We start from the raw sequence: 14,910 nt of genomic DNA on the forward strand, positions 1-14,910 counted from the left end.
AGCGCCGCGGACAGAGTTTTACCTCACGCTTCCAATTCTCTCGTCCTGTCGCTCTATCGCCGCGGACAGAGAATAATAGAGTGAATAAACAAACTCGAGCCGAAGCTCTCGCCGTGCTAGAAGCGCCGCGGACAGAGTTTTACCTCACGCTTCCAATTCTCTCGTCCTGTCGCTCTATCGCCGCGGACGGAGAATACTAGAGTGAATAAACAAACTCGAGCCGAAGCTCTCGCCGTGCTAGAAGCGCCGCGGACAGAGTTTTACCTCACGCTTCCAATTCTCTCGTCCTGTCGCTCTATCGCCGCGGACAGAGAATACTAGAGTGAATAAACAAACTCGAGCCGAAGCTCTCGCCGTGCTAGAAGCGCCGCGGACAGAGTTTTACCTCACGCTTCCAATTCTCTCGTCCTGTCGCTCTATCGCCGCGGACAGAGAATACTAGAGTGAATAAACAAACTCGAGCCGAAGCTCTCGCCGTGCTAGAAGCGCCGCGGACAGAGTTTTACCTCACGCTTCCAATTCTCTCGTCCTGTCGCTCTATCGCCGCGGACAGAGAATACTAGAGTGAATAAACTAACTCGAGCCGAAGCTCTCGCCGTGCTCATTCTACCGCCGCCGTGCTGAAGCGCTGCGGACAGAGAATACTAGAGTAAGTTAGACGAGCGAGCTCGGGCTGTTGGGTATGTCAAGAACAATGTCGCTGCAGCGCGCGCTTACTGCCAAGGAAGTTGTAATGGCTGCCTTGTCATGATAGCGCGCGCCCCTTCCACAGCGCGTTGCTGACTAGAGCGCGGCTTACGTCATAGCACGCGCTCACTGTCAGAGCATAAGGGCGTCGGAAAATGGCTGCCAAGCTAAGCCCTTTTTTCACTCTATCACTTCCAGTCCCCTTTATTCAGGCGGCTGGAAAGGTTTTTACACTGTAGACAAAGTGTCCACTACACAGTGTGCACCCCTACATAAGCACTGTTAATTCAGCCTCACAAAATCACAAATAAATCCCGCCGCGGCCGGATTACACCATATAAAGTCAACTAGCCTTATTGCAGTCAACTAGCCTGTGGTCAAACACGCTTGTCTGCATGCGCGCTTTCAGTCTAGACTAGAGCATAACGGCATTGTGGAATGGCTCACATACCACCCGCACTTCCTTACATTCTCCCAGTTCCCTTAAGTTAAGTGACTGGAGATGAAATATTGCAGTCAACTAGCCTGTGTTAAACACGCTCGTCTGCACACTAATGCTGTGTGCGTTTACCCCTGTGGATTTGCTCACTGGTTTGCACCGTGGGTATTCTACGTAGGTTGTGCGCCACTGCACATTGTTTACACTACACACAAAAGAGCTTTCTATGTAGGAAATGTGCCCACTTTACAGTCTGCACTCCTGCACCCAAGCACTTTTCACAAAGTTCACTCTCGCACACACAATATAAATGTGAGGCGTGCGCCCACTGCAAAGCCTGCACCGCCAAAACTAACACTATCCCCACAGTGTTAAAAGCAGTGTTACAGCACAAGCAACCCGGCTAACAGGCCCCTATTACTAAGCGGCCAGCCCCCGAATCTAATTCAACCCCTGGCTTTACGAGCCCAGGCCTGGCAGGCCATTCCTGGTATATAATATTGGGTGTTGAACATATAAAACGAGGTTCTCGCTACAGTTTTGCTCGCAGACCCCGCGATTCAAGCCGTGGTCGAGCCCTCTGTAAGAAGCAGTGTCAGTCACGTGCTTCTCGCTGAGGCATTGAGACTGTTAAAGGAGAGAGCGGCGAAAACAGTACACCCGACGCTAGCGAGTCAGGTTTTTACTGTCGCTAATTCCTCATGCCGAAAATGGGTGGCGGTCTCAGGCCCATTTTCCAGGCATCTGAACAAAGCACTTATGACACGCTCGTTTCAAGGTGCTGACGGTGAAACAAATCCTCGCGCACATTCGCCCCGGGGATTGGGTTTTCTCAATAGATCTGAAAAACGCATACTTCACGTTACGATAACCCCCCACCCCCACTACAGGCCATTCTTGAGATTCGCCTTCGAGGGGCAGGCTTATCAGTACAGTCATTGTCATAGACTCAAGACTTACGGCATAAGAACCACCACGTCTTGATAATGTACATAAAATCGCTAGGGCAGCCGAGATCAGACTCTGTTCACTGCATGGCTAAGCATCTCCTTTTATGGGCAGAGCACAATCTGAGCTCCCTAAGGGCGGCTTACGTGCCAGGTATTCTGAATCAGGGTCCGGACATGTTATCCAGAGGACCCATGTCCCCAGGGGGATGGTCCCTTTACCCGCAAACAATTCAGCTTGCACAGCACACGCTGCCCAATATTTTTTCTGCAAACGCAGGGATGCCCTGGCCCATGTTGGCCCAGACTCCCTCTATATGTTCCCTCCGATCGCGATCCAGCTGCAGCCTGTGCTTTTTAATAGCCCCACTTTGGAAGAACCGCACATGGTTCTCCATACTGTTTCAGCTGTCAGACACAGCCCCATGCCTATTCTGCCAATGAAAGGGAAGGTCTGGCATCCCAATCCCGAGCTGTGGGCCCTCCACGTATGGCCCATCAACGGTATCCGGGAACCTCTCTGACAAGTTATGAACACTATTTCGGAAGCTAGAGCCCCTGCTATCTGGCAGCTCTGCTTGAAGTGGTCAGTGGTTTTCTAACCAATGTGCTACGCGAAACATCGACGCACACTCATGCGAACTGGCGGAACCGCTCGCTTTCTCCAAGAGCTAATGGATGCGGGTCGTCCCCCCTCCATACTCGGGGTGTGTGTCTCCGCCATAGCAGCTAGCCACGCTCCTATCGCGGCACATTCACTAGGGAAAAGTGATCTTATTGTGTGTTTTCTTAAAGGGGCCAGGAGATTCAGCCCGCCTTGCCCCTACCTCGGTCCCTATTTGGGACCTCGCCATGGTTTTGGAGGCCGTGAAGGGTTCCCCCTCCTAACCACTTCAGAACACGAGCTTGAAGCACATATCACTCAAAACCGTTTTTCTGCTGGCTGTGGCCTCGGTTAACCGAGTGGGTGGCTTACCTGCACTCTCCGTGAGCCCTTCCTGTCTTGAGTTTGGGTCCAGCAACTTCAAGGTTGTGCTCAAACCGAGGCATGGTTTTATGCTGAAAGTGCTATCAACCCCTTCAGTATGCAGCTCTTTGCACTGCTTAACCCGCGTCTCAGAGAAAATAAGACGCAAACATATTCTGCCCAGTCAGAGCATTGAGATTGTATCTAGAGCGCTCCGCCCCCTTCAGGCAGTCGGATCAGCTCTTCATTGCTTCGGTGGCCGCACTAAAGTTTGTGCTGTCATGAAACAGTCTCTCACACTGGATAGTGGATGCAGTCCCACTAGCATATAGGTCCAGGACCTAACCTGTCCTACAGGCATTTAAGCCCACTCCTCTAGAGGCATGGCCTCATCTTGGGCTTGGTCGTGTGACATTTCTTTGGAAGATATCTGTGCGGCGGCAGGCTGGGCCTCTCCGTCCACTTTTATCAGATTCTACAAGTTGGAGGTTCCAGCTCTACAAGCAGGGCTTCTCTCCATCTAGGCTCTATCTTGACCCTGGCAAACAGATTGCCTTACATTTTGGCCTGTACACATTAGTCCTTAAGCACTATTCATTCATCATAAGATCCGACTATGTCCGATCAGCTGTTCAAACGAACCGACTCTTCCGGTTCTTCATTCCCCTTATAAGCCGCCTCTGTCGGTGTCTCGGGGGTTTATAACATGTGCTTTGGGTATACTGGGTCAGTCAGCACACACGGCGCTTTACATTGTGTTCCCATACGTAATACGAGGAACCTCTCTCGAAAGGGAACGTACTCGGTTACTTTCGTAACCTCGGTTCCCTGAGAGAGAGGAACGAGTATTACGTTCCGTGCCGTGTTTATGCTTCTCAGGTATCGCTTCAGTCGATCTTAAAACCTGACACCTATGGCGAATTAGGGTCTTATATAGCCTCCTGTATGCAAATATAAGCACCTTTTTCGGCGGGCTTCTGGAACGCCCCCCATTGGTTCGTTCCTCTCAGCCGCCTCACCATAGGTTCCTGCAGTTGCCGCAGCCCGGCCAATCAGAGCGCTCCTCGCGCTGGGCTATGGCCGTGCAGCTCACTGCGCTTTACATAGATACCTTTATTAAAAGTTTTGCTTCACATTCTCGAGAAAAGGAGTTTTTCCCATACGTAATACTCGTTCCTCTCTCTCAGGGAACCGAGGTTACGAAAGTAACCGAGTACGTTTTACATCATCAATGAATGACGCGTTCAGTGACAGTGAGCTGCATTACACACGGGACTGAAATGCTGGCTACAAAGAAATCTCTAGCACTCGTTTTGGTCATAGTTTGTCTTGAAAAACGGAGATATTTGACTGTCATCGTAGGAGAAGTCACACTGCAGGATTCTGTGCCAAATCTTCTGACACTGCCAGAATTTCGTCTGAGGTAAAATTTGATCGCAGAGCTCATTAATCGGCTGCCGGTGAACATGCCTTTTAACAACTTTTTGGGATGTGGGTCGTGACTAGGAAAGAAAAACTGAAAGAAGGCTTTATTCAGAAAGCGAGATTACTGCAGTAATTTGTGAAAGAAACAGACGTGAGATTAGCCTACTCTATAAGTTAGTGTGTCAGTTGGTAAGTTTTTAGTGTTTAGCCTATTAAAAATGAAAACCTGCACCTGACCTGTAACTTTAAAATGTAGCCTACTAAAAACCACGGCAACAAAAATATAGGCTTTTGTTGTCCGTATTTTAAAGGCAGTTGCAAACTGGCCGATTTATAATGTCTTCCTTTATCTTTTTGTTATGAGTATTTATACATTTCCATCACAAGACATTTTGTAAAGTGAAAGTATTTTTGCCTTCTTTGTCCCTCCCTCTTGTTTTCGGTGGTTAATGTATTTAAATGTTTTTTTGTAGTTGTTGTTTTGTCCGTGAATATGCTTTGTGAAAGAAAAAGAAGTGTTATTAGTCAATATCTGCTTGTAAGTCGTATCTTTTTAATTTTATTAATGAAAACGTGCGACCTGCAGCTTTTTAACTAGCCTACATTATCACGAGAAAATGTCCGGATTTTGTAGGCAGTGGTTGACAGCCACTGTGCTAGTTCATTAGGCTATTTCCCTCACATTATTTGGACTTAGTTCCAAAGTGTTTAATAATTTCCTCCTCTCACAAGATGTTACGTGGCTTGTTCAACCATTTTACATGATTATTATTTATTTTACCGACTTCAACTTGCATGCTTCAGAAATTCTATGAAAATAATATAAAAACACTAAATTCATAAAACACTATGTACAAGGGTCTAATTTGTAGGCTATTACAATAAACCAACTCGATCACACATAAATGCGTATAAATAGTACGAGTGTGCAATGTCGTGGAATGTATACGCCAAAACTCATTTTGGCGTGCATGATACACTGTTTTTGCAAACATCATTTCCTTAGAATGTTATTAAACAACATGTATTTTATATTTGGTGGAAATCACACGGTGGTGGAAATGTTTTAGAGACAAATATAACAAACCTCATAGTATGGTGTTAATTTTTATGTTCATTTCTTAAATATCTGCAAGTCAAAAGTGCCCTTAGCTGAAGAAAGACTTAATTGGTTTGGTTCACAATGAGCTAATCCTTTTTCTGTTTTTTTTTCTGCTTCAGTTTGTGAATGCATACATCTGTGTAAGAAGCTGTGGAAATACAAACTGTACAAGATCTGAGTCTTGAAGAGACTACTGTCCCCTTGTCTTTGTTTTCTATGATTTATAATCACTCCACTGTTCTGGCACATGTCCATGCAACTAACCTCACAGCATTGGAAGCGTCTGAAGTTTGTGCTCAAAACAAAACAATACCAAGACATGTGAGAAATGTTTGCTCAGTGCTCATATTAACTGAACAGACTGTGACCATGTTCACTTTAAGGATTACTATTCTTACAATTATAATTCCTCTTAACTATGAACTTTGTTTTTGTGGATGTGCTCTTGCTGAATATGAGATCGACAAGCAATGCTGCCTTTTTTGTGCCCCTGGTAAGTTATAGCGTATAGTACATTTATTTTTATTTTTTGTCTTTATAGGTTTTTTAAAATTAAATATTACTTCTTTAGAAAATGTAATCTCATTTATTCTGCCATAAAGCATTTGTTTGGTGTAAAAATGTGAAATTATAAAATAAATAAAAATAATAATAAAATACTAATAAAAATAATGTTCAGCTAGAAATCACACTAGATTTTGTTTTGTTTTGTGCTCTCTATCAGGAAATCATGTTGATAGGTTCTGCACGGATGATACCAGCACAAGTTGTCTTCCCTGTCCTCCATTACCTTTCGCTGATGAAACAAAGGGCTTCATTAAGTGCTTTCTCTGTACTGCATGCAATGCAAGTGAGTTTTTTCCCATTCATATCTGTTCATCTAAAAAATTAAACATTGATGGTGAAAAATCATGTCTGTTAACCATTTGGTCCTCTTAATTTAGCTGTTAGCACACATTTACTAATTTCTACATGGTGAAAGGCACATAGCACACTGTATATGTGATAGGAAACGATTCAGTGTGTAGATTACGCGGGGGACGTGTCCCCCTCACTTTTAATAAAATGTGTTTTCGTCCCCCGCACTTTTACTGGGTCTCACCAATCCTAAACGACCCGCTCCGAGCGGGATTCGAACCGGCGTTACCTGCACGGGGGCGGGCAAGTTAACAGGGACTCTAAAAACAGCTTTCTTTAATCTCGGTTGATAGCGCGCTTCTTGAGGTCACGGGCAAGTTTATTTACATAGAAACCAATGTGAATACATCAAGATTTAAATTCAGAAAAAAAAATCTATGCATGACCTGCCATTTTATTCGAATCTAAATATGAGGAGGGCGCTTTCACAGAAAGTCCAAAAGCGGATTTGTAGAGGTAAAATCCAGTCACGCTGGAGCTGCAGCTGAAGGAAAACAATTGTTATGAGTGATGAAACGTGACGACGACAATCAGACGATTGCGACAATATATGCTTTATGTGTGTTTTTCAAGTCATCTCAATGTAGGCTATTTATTGACAATAAAGTAGGCTATCATATGAAGAATGCAGCTTTTAATGTTTAGTATCTTCTGCTCACCAAGGCTGTATTTATGTAATCAAAAATAGTTAAAACAGTAATATTTTGAAATATTATAGATCAAAGCTGAATTTATCATCATTACTCCAGTCTTCAGTGTCACATGATCCTTCACTAATCAAGGATCTGATGATCAAGAAACATTTATGATTATTATATGTGTTGAAAACAATTGTGCTGCTTAAGGGGGGGGGGGGGGATGCTGTTTCATGCATACTGAGCTTTTTACACTGTGAAAGACTTGGATTCCCAGACAAAGTTTCAAAAACGAATGTTGGACGTTTGATAGAGTATTTCTGTGTCAAAAATACTCCTTCCGGTTTTTCACAAGTTTCGGAGAGTTTTTTTCGAGTATGGCTCGGCTTGACGTTAATAAGAGCGGAAGGTCCTTGTATCTAGCGCGTGACTAGAGCGAGAGAGGAAATGCACGCCCCATAAACACTCCGTGCCGCGCTGCACTTTATTCCTATGGGTGACATCAAGCGATTTCAACGCTTCAGCACAGCAATTCACTGCTGTCAGGACTTCACCAAATCATACCAAAGAAGTGTGTTTTTGACAGAGCGGTCCCAGCGATAAAGGTTCGGTCCTGCTTTGGAAGCAGCCGGTGAGTTAAACTGCTTCATATGTCTGTGCTGTTGTCGTGTGAGTAAACATCAGTAAACGACACGATCGCGTGCTTCGTCATTCAAATGCGCTAACGGTTACTTAATTGCTGTTCTATGTAACGTTACACTAGACTGACGTGCAAAACCGTTTTGCTTGCTACTGCTAAGGTTTAGTTGCATACAATAGTCCATAAACCAAAACATGTCCTCATAAACTGCAAGTAAACACACAAATGCTGACAGGCCACTAAATACATACCACAGAGACGGACGTCCTGGTGTTGCTGTTTCTCCTGTTCAATTTATTTCAGCCTCCGAATGATTATGGATCATATATCTATTAGCTGAGAATCGATAGCCATGAGTTTCTCCACGCTTGAGGACGTCACCGCTTTGCGCATTTGTCATTCTTTAGCTCTGCCCACACGATACGCCTCCAGGCGCTCGGTTTTTTTTATAAATATAATAAAACTAAAGACTTTTCGGATATATGAAGGATATAATACTACTCTATAGGTACTCAAGATCAGAGTCCTGCAAGGGGTACCGCATAAAAGTGGCTAAAACGGGTGGATTGTGACATTTATAAAATTCACGGGCGGGGATGGGTGGATAATTAACTCTGTGCGGGCGGGTAGTAGCGCGGATGGGCAGATGAAAAATATGTGCAATATTTCTGTGGCAGAGAGAGAGAGAGAGAGAGAGAGAGAGAGAGAGAGAGAGAGAGAGAGAGAGAGAGAGAGAGAGAGAGAGAGAGAGAGAGAGAGAGAGAGAGAGAGAGAGAGAGAGAGAGAGAGAGAGACTACGGCGTGATTGTGAATGAGCGTCACCTGCGAGCCACACAGAGTCCTCTGAGGGAGCTCGGAAGCATATAAGGACGAGAGATCACCAGACCTGGATTTGACGTTGAGTTGTGTTTACTTTTTATTATGTGTGTGCGCTTGGCAGATGTCCATGAGGGGCTGCCCACGTTACTTTCGTTTTGTTTGGTTAAAGTCTTTTAAATGTTCGCCGGTTCCCGCCTCCTTCTTCCCCCATCGAACATATTGTAGGCTATTACAATTTCTATGTCCAAATTACCATTACACATACACGCAACAACGATATGCCATTTGACCCATCACGTCACCACCACTGCGACATTGAAACTTTTGTTGATGCCTCTCGTAGCGCAGATGGAGCGAGCGTTGCAGGAGTAGCAATGGATGAAGTAAAAGTTAAGTTGGTGAGTGGGGTAGCTATATGAAATTGTTGACAATGAGTCTTTAAAGGCACTTTTGCCTGTTTCATTAGCCCATTCATGACGCTGTTGATGTTGAGAGAGGTGCAGGATAAAAAATAAAGCATTTTAATTTGAATGTTTTAGCGTGTGTGATTTATCGCGGGCACGGGTCGGGTAACGGGCCAAATATTAACGGGTCTGGGCGGGTACGGATTTAATTTTGATATTTTCACGGGGTCGGATCTGGTGCTAAACCTTGCGGGTATACGGGCGGGGGCGGGTCTCCAAAAATGGACCCGCGCAGGACTCTGCTCAAGATTGACATGAGATTGACTGAAACTGAGTGTGTGTCGTCCACCCCCCCCCCCCCACCCCCCCTTAAAAAAAAAATGTTGTGGAAAACATGATAGCCTACATGTTATTTTTCAGGATTCTTAGAAAGTTCAATGGACAGCATTTAATTGCATTTATTAAATAAATTATTAACTTTTGTAATATTAAAAATATCACTTGTGATCAATTTAAAGCATGTCTGATCAACAAAAGTATTAATTTCTCTCTTTTTTAATTTTACCACAAATGTTTAGATGGTTTCCACAAAAATTAAGCAGCACTATGAGCAGCACAACTGATAATAATCATAAATGTTTCTTGATCATCAGATCCTCATATGAGAATGATTAGTGAAGGATCATGTGACACTGAAGACTGGAGTAATGATGATAAATTCAGCTTTGATCACAGGAATTAATTACACTTTACTATATCTTCATAGAGAACAGCATGGTTTAATAAATAAATGGTATTACGACATTTCTGTCCCCCTCACTTCTGAAAAGATGGCTACGCCCCTGCGAGTTGCTCTGCTAAAATTCGCGCTCAACCTCAGCAGTTTCTGTGTGAACATAAAGCCCCCCTTCTCTGATTTGATTAGTTTTCTCAAATATTTTGACATTGACAAGCGGTGACAGGCCAATGGGGCTAAGATTCTCTCTCTCTCTCTCTCTCTCTCTCTCTCTCTCTCTCTCTCTCTCTCTCTCTCACACACACACACACACACACACACACACACACACACACACACACACACACACACACACACACACACACACACACACACACACACACACACACACACACACACACACACACACACACACCTGTTTATGACGTGCGCTTTGCTCGGGCGCCGCTGCTGATTGAAGAAGACAGACAGACTAAAAGAGGGGCCGAAGCCTCCCGCCACTTTCATATGTTTTAAAGGTTAATCACATATTTTTTTAGGGGGGCTGAGGCATAAGTTGAAGCTGCAGCCCCCTAAAAACGTCCTAGCGACGGCCCATGGTTCATATTATGTTTTTTTGTGTGCCGACGGCCGGCAGACGGCCCTCGGTTGGACGGCCGTTCTGGACTTTTCCAGAACGCACAAATTGCCAGTCCCTGCACTGTAGTTTACTGTTACTTAAACTAAACAACTTTTTTTAAAATTATTTTAGAAATATAATAAATGTGTAACATGACGTAAAGTGTTTCCCATTTAACTGTATATTAAATTGTATAATCTTTTTATAAGAAATAATACTTAGACACAGAGAATGTGAAACATTTCAAATTTTCAAATAAAAATAACCATTTAATGAAATTTAATCAAATTAAACTTTTTTTTCTGAATGAAAACAAAAAAGACATCTTTAAAATATTTATAAAATAATAGGGTTAAATCATAAAACAGTTTAAACAGTTCATAATAATAATTTGAAAAAAAAAACATGCAAACAACAAATAAAACAAAAACTTTGAAGCTTGTATGGGTTGCGCTGTTCACTTCCAGTTCTATGGATGCGGTTCTGAAACTGGGCTGGATACTATTAGAGGGTTAATGGAAATGATTCAGAAACAGAGTTAGCTAGTTGCTCTAGGAAAACTGTTTCTACAAATAATATAATGTAAGGTACAAATACAAATGCAAAAGTATTTGACAAGTAATTCAGTGCATTATGGTTTCTACTGACTCATTTCCATCCTAGACCGAGGTTTAAGAGTGAAGAAAGAATGCACTCAGTCATCAGATACTGTTTGTGAGCCACTGGAAACATTCTACTGCATTGACACAAAGAAAGGCAGCTGCAATTCAGCTGTACAACACACTGAATGCAGCCCTGGACAATATATCAAACAAGCAGGTAAATGTTAAAAAATTCTGATATAAATATATATGAGCAAAGCATGACGTGTATATATTCTTCTTTAAACAAAACGGGGAGAGAACTTTTTAAGAGATTTTACTGGGAAGTTTTTAAGTCTTTATTGACATTCTCTGCAGGTACTGGCTCCACACATACTGTGTGTGCGGACTGTACAGATGACACATATTCAAACGGATCTTTTTCATCCTGTTTACCACACACAAAGTAAGAGCTCGTTTAAACTGCTTGCATGTGCAGTTAGTCCTTTTCAACACATCTGATTCTGATATCATTCACAGATGTGAAGCATTGGGACTCACCCAAACAAATTCAGGAACACGATCATCTGACAGTGAATGTGGAGACCCCCCTACTAATATTGTAATCATTGTATCAAGTGTCCTAGCTACTCTTATAATAATAACAGGCCTAAGTGTTGTCACAATTATATGTATTCAAAAGAAGAAAACATCTTATTCATCAGGTAAACTTTTCTCACTTTGTTTCAGATATTTTCTAGTGTAGTGGCACATCAGCCATATATATATATATACATAAATAATTTATATAATAGCCTTTATTGGCTGCATGGCTGCAGTTGTAAAAAAAGATGATTATATTGTGAGATTATTGTATTATTTTATTTTATTATTTTATTTCTTTATAATATAAAATTGACATTAAAAAAAACATTTTAAAAAACCCCCTACATTTTAACAAAAACATATTTGTTTTTGTTCAAAGGAAACCTCGGAGGATTTAAATAATCAATCCAGTTTAACAGGTAAACTAAGGACTAAAGAGTTTTAATCATCATGTACATGAAGAGAAACTTCAATGGCTTAAATAAAATGTTAGATTGTATTTGTGATTATTATTGTCTCCGGTGGTTTGAATGTGGAAAGCCATGCAAGACACACATTTTTCATGTTTGTGTGAGCTGAAAAGCAATGCTCTCCTTTGCTTTATTTTCAGACAGGAAAAATGTTGATACAGACAGCTTGGAGGAAGAAGCTACATCAAACATCTGAACAACCCCAGAAATGAATGCAGCTCACAGACTCCTCAGAAATACTTCCACACAAAATTGTCATTTTCCATCCTGAAATGCAGTGACTGGAGCAACAAACAGTACATGTGCAATACAGCTGACGTGGAAGCAGACGATGGGGAAGAGAACACATAGAAGTTTATTTACAGTGTCTATCCAAAGATCCAAAACATCGTGGCAAAACAGAATTTGTTAGCCACTTGATTGTGTGCACTGTTGACCGATTAGGCGAGACGGATCATTTGTGATGAACTATTAAGGAGGAGGATTGTCACGTCGAGGGGAGGAAACTGGTGACGTGAGCGGGTGAAGTCTCGCTGTTAGTGAGATGTGTGCTGTCTGTTTGGGGATTTACTGTTTTTGTTTGTTTGTTTAGGTTTTATTTCTCCCCCTCCTGTGCTTTGTTTTTTATAAAGGTGTTTCAGTGCAATGTGAACTGTCTAAGTCTGTGCTGAAAGCTCCCTGCATGTTTTGCTGTGTTGATTTTGGTTTGACTGAATATCTTGAATAAATTTGCAAATGAATTTGTTGTTTTACTACAATCAATCAATCAATCAATCAATCAATCAATCAATCAATCAATCAATCAATCAATCAATCAATCAATCAACTTTATTTATATAGCGCTTTTACAATCACGATTGTGTCAAAGCAGCTTCACAGTGTCAAACAGGATAATATTGCGACAAAATTAGATTTGGCTGTACAGTCGTTCTGGAGAAAACAGTGATGTTATCAGCTTATTTTAATTTATCATATAGCGACAATGTTGGCAGATCAGTATTATAGTTTATAGAATTAAATAAGACCTAATTCATACATTTTATTTGTATAATAAGTTGAATAACTTTAATCATATTTTTAGTGTCCCCAACTGAGCAAGCCAAGCCAAAGGCGACAGTGGCAAGGAACCAAAACTCCATCGGGGCATGATGGAGAAAAATATTCTGGCAACCTTACAGGTCAGAAATCATATTAGATTGGAATATTCAAAATTTCAGGGTATCACGGAAGAGACAGATTTATTTAGGATGGGGCGTCGATTACACAAGAGTATGAATACATGAAATTATTGTGCCGAAGACGGGTTTTGAGCATGTCGTGCCAGTGAGGCAAATTCGGAGGAGACAGCATTTGACACGGCTCAGCAGACACTCCAGGATGCGTTGGTCATGTCCAGGCAGGTCCACCATCCGATCCGGACATGTTTCAATCTCAATCATTTACATTAGCTATATGAAACTTTAAAGTTCTTCATAATAAAGGGTGTGGCTACTTTGAGTGACAGGTGCATAGCCATTTATCTGCTGTCTCTTACCGTTGCGCATTGTTTTACTATGGGTTTCTGGGTTAAACGTCATGTTTCCTGGAAATGGTGTGCAATGGTGTTTGAGATACGTTGGGTATGTCTCATTCAGTTCCCTAGCTCCTGAGCTTGTGAATCAGTATATCGTGTACACAAGTTCAGGCACTGGTAAGGACAGTAAAAGACGTTGACTTACTACACATTGGGACACCGATGACTCTTTTTTTCACCGATGACTCATTTCCGGCAACACGACAACGTGTTTAACCCAGAAACCCATAGTAAAACGATGCGCAACGGTAAGAGACAGCAGATAAATGGCTATGCACCTGTCACTCAAAGTAGCCACACCCTTTATTATGTAGAACTTTAAGGTTTCATATAGCTAATGTAAACGATTGAGATTGAAACATAACTAAACCAACCAATACATAACACATGAGTGTAGCAACGTTCGTGGATGGGAAGGAAGGAACCGGCGAACATTCAACAAGACTTAACAATCAAATAATAAACAAAGCGAAAGTAAGGCGGGCAGCCCCTCACGGACGACTACCTGCACACACATAATAAAACATAAACAAAACACAACCTAAAATCCAGGCCTGCATGGGCCTATAGCACAAAACTAGGATAAGGGATTAAGCCGGAATATCTTGGTGATCTTGTCATCTGTATGCAAAACTTAGTACACCGCTTTCATGTAAACGTACCCTGAAGGCACACTCACAAAAAGAACCATAACGATAACAAAATATAACTGTATATTAGTGGAAAAATTGAGCCACGATCACCAAGATATCCTGACTTAATCCCTTATCCTAGTTTTGTGCAATAGGCCCCTGGTCCTCTCCTGTCCTTCACAGGTGTCGCTAGTCCTTACATGCCTCTGAGCTCCCTCATGAGAGGTGTGTCTCGCAGGTGATGTTCATTCTTAATCACGCGCCGGTCTCCCCTCGCTCCTCCCACGTCTCTCACACATCCACTTCTCCACAATGAGACTAGGGAAGCACATGCCATGATGGGAAAAGAATCACATGACAATTTTTATTTTATTTTATAAAAGCATATTGCGAAAGAATATTAAACATGGAGATTTTAATGTTTTTATAGCTTTTTTATTAACAGACATTGTATTTAAACACAAATTAAATTATTGTTGTTAAAGTGGGCTTTACTTTTTTATGTATATTTACATTTATGGATATAAATAAAACATTCCAATAAATAAAATAAGGTTTATATAAGAACTTGGTTTGATTAGTTTATTGTCAAAACTTAAAAAGAATGTTCCTATGAGATAAGGAAAAATCACAAAACACGTTTTGGACAATCAAGGCATTAACGCTATACTCCAGAAAGACTGCGCAAAAGGACAATCCACACAACTGGC

The sequence above is a fragment of the Pseudorasbora parva genome, chromosome 13, assembly GCF_024679245.1.
Source record: "Pseudorasbora parva isolate DD20220531a chromosome 13, ASM2467924v1, whole genome shotgun sequence".
Taxonomy (NCBI): Eukaryota; Metazoa; Chordata; class Actinopteri; order Cypriniformes; family Gobionidae; genus Pseudorasbora; species Pseudorasbora parva.